We start from the raw sequence: 10,767 nt of genomic DNA, 5'->3' as shown, positions 1-10,767 counted from the left end.
ATGACCTCATGTCCGATCACCATCAGGAGAAGCATCAAGCACCTCATCCTGCTCATCTTCATTCCTCCCTCCTGACGGGGCTTGAGGAACTCTCCGCACGAGGCGCTCTGGCACCCACAACGGTTCCGTTCGATCCTGTGGGAAAACACAGACAGCACCTCGTGCCCATGCCAGCACGGGATCAGGCCCATACCATTGTCCAGAAAGTACATCTTTCCACTTAATATGCCCAAAATTCGGGGCAGAGGGCGAACAGTGCCTAGTCGCAGCAGAGCGCCCTTGAATGTCCGGATTCAAAAAATTAATAGTGAATAGAGCCAGGGAGAGGCGCTCTTTCGGGGTGTGGCCTAAGCCAATTCCCCCTTTTTGTTTTATTAACATCTCTTTTAGAGTCTTATGAGCGCGCTCTACAATACCCTGACCTTGTGGATTGTAGGGTAAACCATGGACAAGCTGGACACCCATTTGGTTGCAAAAGGAAGAAAATTGGCGTCCAGTATACGCTGGACCATTGTCCGTCTTAATAGTCTGTGGTAATCCCCAGGCTGCCCAGGCTTCCAAGCAATGTGTGATAACATTTCCAGCCTTTTCACCAGACAAAGCAGAAGCATGGATAATGCCAGAACAAGTATCTACAGACACATGGACATATTTAAGTTTGCCAAAGTCGGGAACATGAGTGACATCCATCTGCCATACAGTTAAAGGCTGCAAACCACGAGGATTTACGCCTACAGAAAAGGGATGATGCAAAATGATACAATTAGGACAATCCAATACAATCTGCCGAGCATCAGCACGGGAGATAGTAAAGCGCTTCTGGAGTGCTCGTGCATTAACATGAAACTTACCATGAAAGTTTCTAGCTTGATCCAAGGAGGAAACAGGGAACACCCAAGAAGAACGAGTAGCAAGATCAGCTTGGGCATTGCCAGCAGAAAGAGCACCCAGTAAACCTGTGTGGGCTCGAATATGCAAGGGGTAAAAACAGGCGGAGCGATTCCAAATCAATGTTTGAAGATGAAGAAAAAGGGAAGACATTACTCCTGATGTGTGTATGGGACCCACTGCTTCCAACACCTTTAAAGCTTGAACTACATAAACAGAATCTGAGATTAAATTAAAAGGAAACGGACATTGTTCAAATACTTCTATGACAATTTGCAGCTCCACCCATTGTGGATTGCCAGGAGCAAACTGATGTTGGATAGGAGGTTGATCATTTACCACATAGGCTCCAATACCAGTTTTAGATCCATCTGTAAAGATATTTGCAGCTCCTGGGATAGGCGTAGAAGAAGTGATTTTAGGGAAAATGATAGGATGTTCCTTAACAAATGTAATAAGAGGATGTGAAGGATAGTGATTATCTCTCCTGAAAAAGAGCATCGTAATATAGCCCAATTATCCAGGTTAGCACACAAAACTTGAATTTGTTGACACGTATAAGGAACAATCACAGACGTTGGAGAAAAGCCAAAAAATTGTACACTTTGTTGTATCCCTAACATAGCTAAAGAAGCAACTGCATCAGGATAATACTCAAAGGATTTTCCAAGGGATATACATGGATGTATCCATAACAAAGGACCATCTTGCCACAAAACTCCAGTAGGTTGCCGTACAGTGGCGAGCACACATAATTGAAGAGGCTTATCCTCTTGAAGCCTGTAAAGGCTAGCATGTTGTATAGCCTTTTCCACTTTAAGCAACACTGACCTGGCTTCCTCAGTAAGATGTCGAGGGGAAGTAAGATCTGAATCACCTTTAAGAATTTCATACAAGGGCTTTAACTCAACATTGGAAATATGCAAGTAGCCCCTAATCCAGTTTATGTCACCCAATAATTTCTGAAAATCATTTAATGTATGTAAATTATCAGTCCTAAGAGTTATCTTTTGGGGTGTAATAGTTTTACAAGAGATACTAGCACCAAGATAATAGAGTCTCCTGTCTGTACTTTATCAGGTGAAATAAGCAAACCCTTCAATTGTAGCAAATGCACCAAATCAACGCAAGCCGCTCCACCTGAGTAAAAGTGAAAGCAGCATCTACACCATAAGTGTGAACAGATTCTGCCAAGGTTTTAATTATTTTAAAATCTAAAGGCTCATTGTATCTTCCCCTATCAGCGTCCTGAAAAACCGGGTATGCTAGTCCCATATCTGTATTAACTGTTCTCCAAACCTGTGCATGAAAAGTTCTCCCGGAGCTTTGGACTCCCCTCACACATGAGGGCGATGCAACAGGCACTGCATCTTCTTCTAAACTCTCAACCTCTTCCTCAGAATTAGATTTATCAAAATTAGATTTATCCCCCTTCTCATGGTAGGCTTTCATGCTCTGTGTCTTCCTTTTTTTCCTTTTCATTTTTATTTTACGTAGTTGTTGTAACAATACGTCCAGGTCCTCAGAACTCTCCGAGCCGCTTGTGTCCTCAGGTGTTTTTAATTTGGTCAAATCTGGATAGAGCCTTCTCCTATTTTTATCTTCAGGCTCCCTTGCCTTTTTACTACTCTTACTCCTAAAACTCTCTGCCACTTCGCTATGTGACCCCTCAGATTTTTCCTCATGTAGTTGTTCAAGAACGGCCTGACCCTCACCCACAGCTTCCTGGCATTTACTGTCTGCTATACATCCTCTAACCAACTTCCAAAGTGGTATAACGCCATTCTCCAAAGTACCTTGCTCATAAGCGAAATCCAGATCTCTCCCTAATTTGTCCCAGCTGGGAATTGTAAGACTCCCTGAAAAAGCAAACCAAGGAGCCGCTATATCAGCTTCTCTTAAAAACATCCGCAAAGTACTCTGTTCCACCCCAAGTCCTTTTGAACGCAGCAGCCCATCCAGGGCCAAAAAAATTGGGCTTGAAGAGGTAACACCCATAATATTTTCAAAATTATGTAGAAAATGAAAATACAAAAGCCCCCGCTCTCTCTTTATCTCCAGAGGAGCGTCCTATTTTATTATTTTTCCCCGCTCTCTCTTTATTCACAGAGGAGCGTCCCGCTATTTGCTTGCGGATTCCCACTTTACCTGGGAACTTACCAGTGCACCACCCTTACTGCTGAAAGTTCTGGATCCTGGGTTCGAGGAATATTCCTCCCCGTTCTGGCCACCAACTGTCGCGACCCCTCGCCAGCAAGGGAAAAAACGACACAGGATTCTTCCTTCAGCAGTTTACTCATAATGAAAAGACAGGAACAAGAGAAGAAAGCGCGCGCGCAGCGGTCGGTCTGCCCTAGCTTAAGTACCCAGCCTTGCCAATGAACCAGCACCACGTGGAAGAGTCCAATAGGTGCAGCGCAGCGGAAGCAGGCCAGAGCCCAGCCCACAGCCCAACAAGGAATTGTTTAACAACTCTAACCGCTGAGTCATCAGAAGCAGGAAGCCAGCGCCATTTTCAGGGTGCGGTCGCCGGCTCCCAACAGGTAAAGAAAGAAACTATAGAACATGTTTGAGGAATTGATCAAAGCAACTGCATCTGACATGTTATCAGAGTGTCTGTGACCCAATAATACAACTCTGATGGTGAAGGACAGCACATATGACACTGGACTGGCAGCAGGGCAAACACATTCCAATACATATTCCTACTAGTGACAGTCAGTGATATTATAGAAAATATTTTTAGATAGGTGGGGTAGGAATAATTCTGTGGTCTTGTAATTTTAAAAATGAGAGCTAATAACAATCAGCTCTGATGTTAGTATTACATAACAATAATTCTGATGTTAGTATTGCATACCATGTGATGGTAAGTTGTTTTGTTAAGTACAACACATAGGGAAATTAACATCAAACACCAACATCTGAGCCTTGGATTCCACAAAGCAGAGTGGGAAGCAAAAACTTATTTTGGAAAGTAGAATCACATAGAAGCAAAAGTGAAAGAAAAAGCAAAGCAAACGTTTCCTGGCTTTTCCATTAACTTCAAACTCACTGCAATTTTTCTTTTGTTTTTAAATTTAGTATATTGGTTTAAGAACAGTGTATAAGTCACAGATGGAAGCAGAGAGGCAGAAGCCTAGGAGTTGTTTTCTAGAAAGGAAAATTTGATGAACACAAGGTATATATTACATGCAATAGTGTTACATTTCAGTTCCTTTGGTCCTCATTGGGAGTGGAAAGTGAAAATTCTGTTGATGCAGTATGTAAATTAATAAGTATGTGATAGTATGGATGAATTTTATTAGCATATAAAATTGATCTTCACTAAAATAAATCACTTAAGGTAAAATTTTAGAGCCAAAGAGGCAATATTCTTTATATATATATATATATATATATATATATATATGACCAATCCTCACCTGAAACAGTCACACTAACCTAAGAATGAAAGGTTTAATAAGGCATATTTAGAATTTTCACAGATTTCATATGTTAACATTTTGTGAAACAATGGTATTTGAATATTTTTTAAATATTCACATCTTTTAAATGATGGACTCTATTTGGAGAAGTTTCCATAAAATATTTTAGTTTATTTACTTAGACTAGGTCCAGCAGAGATAGGCTCTACAAGGCTGTTTGAATTCTTTCACCATCAGCTTTGGAATAATATTTGCTTTAGAGCCAAGATTAAATTGTGTAACAGAATTTTTATTTTAAATTTTAAAATGACAATCCATAGCACATCTCAAAGTTTTTTAACTATGATCTGTACCCATTTCATGTAGGATATGCATCTGGGTTTTCTAAGATCTCAGGCCAGGGAGTTTCTGCATAATGGGACACTTAAAACTCCTGGAATCGTAGTCAGCTTATTTTGACAGATGGTTATGACTCTGCTGGAAATGGTTTGCAGAGATGAGCATGGAATTCCAAAGCACGGCTTGCTTGCTGAATTCCAAGGGATGGAGAAGAGACCACTTTTTAAAAATAACTTCAAAATGTTTTCAAACACTGAAAAGATTTTCAAACACAGAAAAAAATGGAAGTTAAGATCATATGAATGTAGCCAGTAATGTTCTGGGGATGATATTATCATCCATATTAGTACTAAGAGAATGCTTAGAAAGTATAAGCAAGAGGGATCCTTTCAATATCTATATCAGATTCTGATATAGTCTCAAACAAAACAAAATAAAAATAACTCTCCTGAAAAATGCAGCATTTTAACAGAGGATTCCATCCAATCCCAGATACAAATATTTCATTGAATATGACTAACAAGGTGTTAACATTAAGGCAGATCTGAGAAAGTATGTTTTTCAAAAGAAAAATAAAATAAAACAATGAATTTTAAAAAATATATGAAGTTGTGGCTTGCCATAACTATAAGACGAAAGAATTTTTTGTTGGCTTGCTTTTGTTTTGCTTTACTTTAATACAATTCCCTCTCAAGAGAAAGAAACAATTGTGCCTTAGCCAGAGTCAGACATCTCTGATAATTTTAGAAAATGGTGCATGAATGGCAAACACCTGATTCCCACAAGCTGAACTGCCAAATGATCCACCTAAAGGCAATAACCTCTGTGGTCATTTGGATTCAAAACTGACAAGACTTCTGTGACTGGCTGAATCTGTTTTTTGAAACAAGTCTGTGATAATGTTGAACGTCTTTGAATATTTAGGATGCATTTCTTGAACTTACATTGGAAGATACGTGAAAATCTTCTAGAATTTACATTAACATTAGGGATTTTATTTCTCAGAATAGTGAGTTGAAGACACAGAGATTTAGAAAGCCTGCGAAACCATGTGGAGCTGGCTGTATCAGGCAGTAGTTTTCTTAGCTCCATGTTTTAATTTACTCCAACCATTTTCCATATATACTAAAACACTATAATATGGTAGGTGGGTGTATTAGTTTCCTATTGCTGCTATAATGAATTAACATAAATTGAGTGGTTAAAATTAGCACACATTATCATGGTTCCAGAGGGCAGTTGCCTGAATTGGGTTGGCTGTGTGGCGTTCCTTCTGGAGGCGTTGGTTGGCAGTTTATTCCTTGCCTTGCCAACATCTCTGTGCCATCTGCATCCCTGGGCTAATGCTCTGTACTCCATATTCAAAGGCAGCAGGGCAGAATTTTCATATACAAATATGCAGAGAGGAAGAGAGTGATCTTTAAGCTATCTATTTCTCTCTCCATCTTTTCACCTGGCTATCATCACCTCTGCTTTTATTGTCCTATCTCCTCTCTACTCTCTTACATCCCTGAGAATGCTTGTCACAATAATAGCTTTAATCAGAAAACCCAAGATAATCCATACACCTTAGTATCTTTAACTAATTTACATCCCCAAAGTCCATGTAAGGAAACAGCTCAACAGGTTCCTGTGGACATTCCACTAAATGGCCAAAGACATCCACAGTGAGGTTACTACAGTTCCAGTGCTCAGCATGGCAGAATGAAACATGTAAGATTACCCAAATGATTAATGTAAAGAGACCTTTTTTTAGCATTTGAAGAAACTGTCTTGTAGGGCTGTCTTCATCAGGACTATGATAAGTCAGTGGCTAAGAAAGAATACTGGAATCCAGATAGTGTGTCATTTCTGTGGTGTTAGCAGAATAATGCCTCCCAGCCCAAAGATACACATGTCCAAGTCCCTGCAACCTTGAAATAAGTGAGGCTACTTGATAAAGGGAAAATAAGATCTTAGAATTAAAGTTGCTAATCAACCAGCCAAAGATAGATTTTCTGATAATTTCTGGGTGGACAAGATGAAATCTTCGACTTCATGAAGGTTTAAATGTAGAAAAAAGCAGGAGAGCCTGAATGAGTGATTTGATGGAATTGGTATCTGATCCAAGCTTTAGGAAGGACCCACCAGCCAAGGAACATAAGACACCTCTGGAAGCTGGAAAAGTCAAGCAAAGACATCCTCCTCTCAAATCTTCAGAAAGGAATTAAATCTTTAGTTTGGCATTGCAAGATGCATTCTGGTCTTCTGACATCCAGAACTGTAAATTTATAATGTTTAATCTGCTAGGATTATGATAATTTGCTACAGTACCAGTTAAAATCTTTTACATATTTTTATACTACTAGTGGTTTGCTATTATAATAAATATATTATATTTTAGAAATGATTTTGGAAATTGGCAAGGGATGACACTGGGAGAATTTTGAGGAGCCTGATAGAAACAGACTAGATTGTTCTTGATAGGCTTTACATGAAGTACAAATGTTAACAGCTTTTGCTATATATCAATTAAGAGTTAACACAGTCTAATATACAGCAATTGATGTGACTGGGGCCCATCTAGAGAAAATATTATTAAAAGAAAGCTCCAAAAAGAAAATGAATAGAACAATTTTCTTATTTTCAAGAGAGGTACTTAGTTTTCATGCAATTAAAAACAGTGTACTCAAACTTTGCATGTGGACAAAAAGACACATTCTCTAGCAGAGAGCCATATTAATTATAGAGGTGCTGCTGAATAAAATTATCAATATAATATTTTCATATTTTTTTATAAAAATGAGATTATGAATACGTACAGGAACATTTTCTTTTGATGTTTACCACTGGGCATGTAATATTGTGCCAAACAAAATTTGCTAAGAATGACTCATTCATTCCACTCTAGACAAGATAAATTTTAAGTCATGACAATTTTGATAAAAATCAAATATACTTTTTTACTAAAACTGTACATATGAGTTTGTAGACTCATGCCAATTGAATACTTAATCACATGTATACAGAACTCATGTTTATAAACATCATTAGAATGAGGACTAGGCTGAATTCTTTAAAGGAAAATATGAATATCCATGCCTCTAAATACAATATTTACATTTTATATTATATTTATTTTCTTACTTACAAAAGGTTCTTCTTTCCCCAACATTTGACATGCGGTATTGCTTTGATATGATTTAGATTTTTCATAATTGATTTGATTTTTTTTTTTAATTTTTTCCATTGGTGAGTGTTGAAAATCAAATTTAATTTATATTTGCTTAATACATATTCAATTCAGCTTAAATAAGAACATTTATTGAGAAGTCTTCCATTTCTAATTGGAAATGACATGCTTATCTTCGAATGTGTGCTTTGCTAAGAAAATTTGACTGATGCTGGTGTTGTGTGAGATTCTCTTCAAAGAAAAAGTCAAGGCCTGGTTGACTTTGTCCTTGAACAAAATCAGGGCAGCTTCCAATACCAGCTCTAACCCTAGTACAAGTGTTTCACCAGGTCTTGGATGTCAGGGGTTGCTTTATTCCTCTGCATATATAAAGTTCTGATTTGTAATAATGTTTCTAGATTTTTAATTGCATTAGAAATTTGAAGTCCTGGCTATATCATATTCTATTACACTAATATTTGGAAATAAAAGTGAGATGTAGTGACTGCTTGCACTAATTGAGATATAAATGATGAATTTTATCAAAGATTAATAAATATAATGGTATACAAAAGATGCTGTTTTGAACAAATCATTTTTTGTTGTTCAGGTAACCTCAGCAAACATGGTTCTGCTCCTGGAAGAATTTTCCATCCAATCATCATGAGGGCCATTCCGAGTTTGTCAATTTTCCCCTATGCCTATGCCATGTGAGGGTCAGCCATCTCTGAAATATGTGCTTAGTCCCTAACATTTGGTATTATCGTAGGCAGTTTTGTAAGAAGTTGAACGTAACTCCTTTGTTGATTTCTGTTAGTTAACTGTATCATTTTCCCTCAGATTTTCTATATTTATTAATGATAAAATAAAAAATTATGTCTTTTTTCTTAATTTGTATTTTATGCTTTTTATTTAATAACATGACACTCAATAAAGAAGAGAGAATAATTTGAACTATCCTATAATGCACAAAGGACATTTTCATGGCTTAATTAGTGATCATTTCTTAGGATCTGAGAAGTCAAGATCCTACAGTATATCTGAATTTTACCAAGTATTCTCATTCTAATAATAGAATCCTATATTCTCCCAATCATTAAATATTAAAAAAAAACAGCAGGAAAAGGTATAAAGTTAATTTGTCCAATATAATTTGTCAAGGTTCATGCTTCATAACTAGATCTAATCTCTAACAATTTTATGTTTATAGACCTGTATTTTACACTAATTTATTTTGAATTAAAGAATTTTCTGTCTTTAAACATAATATTAAGGTAGAACAAGTGAGGCTGATAGGAGTGAGTTTACCTCTCTGTGTAAGAAAAGCAATTCTCAGAAAATGAAATTTTATAAGTTAAACAAAATCATAATATAAATTTAATACAAATATATGTCTAATGTGTATAAATACATGATAGGTATTTATGAACAAAATACATGAAATAATTAAAAGGCTATTGGATGAAACATAACTAAACAAATTCAAAAGCTAATGTAAATAATTATGTAGGTTAAAAAAGACTGTTTACATTGTTTCTTCAAAAAATCATTCAGGACACAAAATTCAATAACAGAAGTACCCTGGAATTATATTGTTATATAGTACTTGTCAGTAAATTTTATATAACATTTGTAAAGATTTGTTTATCAAAACTTATGATGAACATCTGAAAATATAAAATTATCAAAGCCTCTAGCATAAAGCAGGCTTTTTTCCTCAACATTCACTTATGATTGAGTATATAAACAAATATCATTATACAGAGCCACAGTGTGCAGTTGGGTTAGGAAACCTGATTTGACTCTCATCTCTAGAATCCATCATTTATGCAAATATGCCTATACATATTCAATTCAGCTTAAACAAGAACATTTATTGAGAATTCTTCCATTTCTAATTAGAAATGGCATGCTTATCTTAGAATGTGTGCTTTAGTAAAAAAAATTAACTGATGCTGGTGTTGTGAGAAATTCTGTTCAAGGAAAAAGTCAAAGTCTAGTTGACTTTGTCCTTGAACATAATCAGGGCAGCTTCCAATACCAGCTCTAACCCTAGTGTTTCACCAGGTCTTGGATGTCTTAGGTTGCTTTACTCTCCACTACCTTATCTATGACTCCTGAGTGTAGCAATTCTGATGTAATACCTAGGCTATAAGCATCTGCACTACATGGGACCACAAAGTTAACTGCTTTACCACAGCCTCACTGAATTATATTAGCTGAGGTCCAGCAGGACTTCAGAAAGCCCTGGACAAGATTCTCTTGATGCCTTATGTTTGAGAATCATTTGAGTAGTGAATTCTTTTATGTTCTGCCCAAATATCCTATTCACAGTCTATACACCAAAACCCCTAAATTTTGAGGCTTTTAGCCTGAAGAGTCTTGCTGTATAATTCACTAGGATTTGCCTGCAATTTCACCCTTGCCTGGAAGGTGGTTCAAACCGCAGTCAGCAGATGGAGAAAAGAAAAAGATGATTTTTAAAAAATTCTTAATTGGTGATTGAAATATGAATTGTAATATTGATGAAAAGCTTTTATTCTTAAACCAAGGAGAGGGTTTGCTACTTACAGTGAGAAGACCACATGTGTTATTTTTGAAAACAGTCAGTACAAAAGGTGGGAGAGGAATAAAAGAGGCGAATAAGAATATTCTAAATATCTGAAAGGTAGTTGAATGAGCTGATTCACACTCTGCATTGCCAGATGTGCAAGCCTGATACTATCTGTTTGGGATGTTTTTAGATGCTTTTCAGAAATTTATATGCTGTCCCCACCCCCATCGCAATTTCTGTTAGGCAGCCCATCTCCAGCACTGCCATCAGCCCCAGCACTCATACCACCACTACTGAAGTCCTCTCATCCCTTTGGGTGGTTATCTTGGACTCATCTTAAAATGGCACTGAGCTGATTCTGTGTCTCTTATGCCCCATCTGTTACAACTCCAAAACCTCTAATTATG

The sequence above is a fragment of the Urocitellus parryii genome, chromosome 2 (assembly GCF_045843805.1).
Source record: "Urocitellus parryii isolate mUroPar1 chromosome 2, mUroPar1.hap1, whole genome shotgun sequence".
Lineage (NCBI taxonomy): Eukaryota > Metazoa > Chordata > Mammalia > Rodentia > Sciuridae > Urocitellus > Urocitellus parryii.
Note: the sequence above shows the minus strand (reverse complement) of the source record.